The sequence below is a fragment of the Lissotriton vulgaris genome, chromosome 11, assembly GCF_964263255.1.
Source record: "Lissotriton vulgaris chromosome 11, aLisVul1.2, whole genome shotgun sequence".
Lineage (NCBI taxonomy): Eukaryota > Metazoa > Chordata > Amphibia > Caudata > Salamandridae > Lissotriton > Lissotriton vulgaris.
This window is the reverse complement of record NC_141699.1, coordinates 76,310,379-76,313,573: the sequence shown is the minus strand read 5'-3', so window position 1 is coordinate 76,313,573 and position 3,195 is coordinate 76,310,379. Positions and strand designations below refer to the sequence as shown.

Below are 3,195 nucleotides of genomic sequence, written 5' to 3'. Positions count from 1 at the left end.
AATTTGCAAACATTTGCCAGCTTTTTTGATATCTAAGTCTCTAATGGTCCCCACTTTTTTGTTTGTTGCCCGGGCCTATTTCTGTCCCATTAATTTTAATGGGGTGACCCAGTGACCCTCAGAATCTGGGTAATACGTTATATTCAAACAATGGTTCTGTCGGAATTATATGCAATTTCTTAGTTCAGTTAAATTATACTTGATACTCTTAGTATCTTTCACATTGTTAATCATGGAAACATTTTCATATAAAGAACATACACCACAAATTATAGTTTTAACAAGGTTGTTATTATTTCGTCACCTTGCAAGTCTTACTTCAAGCATAGAAATTCGGTTGTCCACAAACAACTGAGAATGTAATAGCAGTGAAAAAGTGCTGAGGTGAGTGAAGGTGATCAGTGATTAAAGTGACTGTTTAGTGACACGGTTTCATGTAAATATAAACGGAAACATCGGTCCAACGTTTTACATCTATACTCTACAACAGTATAATTATTCCTTTTTTCTGTTGAGGTATGGTATGGACCAATTGGTGGAGTAACGTCGACGTTTCGACCCTGTAGTAAGGTGCAGATTTATTAGCAACCGCATTGGGTCTTCATCAGCACATAAGGAAGGGACAACCTGATATTGAATAAGGGGTGTCTGTTTTAGTACTGGGTGTGTGTGTACTATATATTAAAAGTGAGTGAAAGCCCAGCCGGGCCTGCTCACCTTATATTAAGAAGGATTCGAGGCGTCTTCTCGTAGCCTCTGTGGGCGGGGTGCCCACCCTCACCTCTGTATGCGTTTCTCAAGCGTGGTATCTGTTGGTTAATATGGATATTCACTACCATGCATTTTAAAGCCCAACATGAACTCACCGGGTTCCTAGCTGCACGTACATTGATATTCATTGGGGATTTCTTCACCATCCGGTGGAGAAATCAGGATTAAAGTGCAGCAGCCGTGATCACCTAAAGAGGTCAGAACCTCAGTCAGGGGTGGACACACATGTTCACTGACAAAACCCAAAGGTAGTTAAAAAGGGGCTAGCAGAGTTAAAAGAATTGCCGTATCCGTTCAATCCACATATGATGCAGCGTATGTTAACGGTTGTACTGGAAATTAGATATCCCACACAGTCTATATTGAATTCCATTCACAAATACTCATAAATGCCATACATACGCTGTAAAGCTGTGGAACTCCCTCCCCCTCTCGCTTAGAGGGACCAATAACTTGCTGGCATTCAGAAAGCTCTTAAAAACCCACCTATTTGGTAAATCCTGCTAGCACGAATCCCTGTACTCTTCTGATTCAGATACTAGCACTACGAGGCCTCCGGGTAGTATATGCGCTATATAAATGTAATTTTCATTTCATTTCATTCATTTCATTTCATACCGACCCATTTGGTTGCGATGTTAGTATTTATTTAGTAGAGTCCAATTTAGAGCTCCATGAAGGTCTCTTCCCTGCCGGGAACCTATTTGGTTCCTCCTTCCCCTGAATCCTAGATTCTTATTATACATGGAGCAACATTACAGCCTATTAAATCAAACACAAGCAAGAGATTTGCCTCGGATCACAGAATTTGGGCAATGGTGTGAGTTGAGCCCGGAAGTGGTGGGGTTTGTTAGGGTTGGGGTTCCAGTACAGCATCATGGTGGCAGACAGCAGCAGAGGGTTGTCGGGTGTGAACATGGTGCTGTTTATAGCGTATGGCAGTTTGGTCTTTGTTTTGCTGTTTATTTTTGTGAAGAGGCAAATCATGCGTTTTGGCATGAAGTTGTGAAGAGGCCCTCATGTTCCGGTAGGGCACAATGCACCCAGGACCTAATGGAGGAGATCGATATGCGAATGTCTAAAGTCCAAGGTGCAGATCTACAAGGAAGGACCGCAGCGTGGCACCGCAAGCCCTTTGGCGGCGCCATGCTGCGGCACTTTCGAAGCACAGGGATGCAACATATTTACAAGAGTATGTTGCATCTCTGTGCTTCGCCCTGTGCTGGCACACAAATTGCAGCCATACACTGGTGTAGCCAACCTTGAAACATGGTGCAAGGATGCCTGTGTCATGGGGAGATTGTTTTGTGCAGGAAGGGATACCTTCCTGCACAAAAACACTCACTACAGGCATTATCCTCTTTCAATGCGTGCTGTAGAATGCAGCACACATTGGAAGAGGAAAAAAATGAGGATAAATGAAAACATTTCTTCTTGTTGCACCTCGCTACGCCACCTCTAGGGTGGCGTAGCATTCAGACGCATCTCCAGATTTAAGATTTCTCGTAAATCTGGAGATGTGTCTTGTTCCATGGGTGTTGCGTGGGAATGCCCACAGCAACACCCATGGAATGCCCCTTTAACGCAAAGTGCTGTATGTGAAGGGGTCATATTTACAAGGACAGGAAAAGCCACGCAGGGTGGCTTTTCCTCTCCTTGTAAATATGGAGGAGCCCCCTGCACAACCAGTACGTTACAAAAAGTGACATACTGGTGGCGCAGGGTGCTTGTAAATCGGCCCCCAAGAGGTGAAGTGCGAATCTCAGATTCTGGCTGGGGATGACAGTAGATTGGGCAAGTCGGAGGAACGGGGCCATGAAGGTTGCTATCACTATAATAAGGACAGTGGATGCCATCAGAGCTTCACAATTGCCTTTCCTGGATGCTGGGAAGCATCCCCGTTGTTTATTGCGAAACTCTAGTACTCTGTTCAAAGGAGTGCATACATCTTTGAGTATGAAGCGGCCCACTATGGCATGGGTGTCTTCCACAAGTCAGAGTTTGAAAAGTATCAGGAGGCGCTTCAAGAGCTGGTGGCCATCATTAAAACCAGAGGAGTCAGCAATCAGAGGCAACACCAATCTGCAGCCAAAGATCACCAGAGCCATTCACCATTCAAGTGACTTACCTTCCCTACAGCCAGAAGAACAAAAGGACCAAGCACTTTTTGGAGCTCTAAGGACAAGAACAACACGATGGGAAGCACTCTTTGATGAATCATTGACAGAATATCGACTACAAGAATATCAACATCAAAAATTTCGGAGGCGGAATATCGAGATCCAAAATATCGAGGTCCTATCTAAATTATGGTAAGTACAAAAATATCGGAAAAAATATATTGTTGTAAAAAAATAGCGTTTTTTTAAATTCCCACTCCAGTGAGTGCAACAGTAGGGAAAGTGTTGTATAGCAGAGGGGTAA

General features: G+C 43.8%; 1 pseudogene; it reads left to right on the top strand.

The window, feature by feature from the left end:
* Window positions 1-1,648: 1,648 nt before the first annotated feature.
* On the top strand, window positions 1,649-2,984 carry LOC147679002 (lipid transport auxiliary protein 1-like; annotated as a pseudogene).
* The last annotated feature ends 211 nt before the right edge of the window (window positions 2,985-3,195 follow it).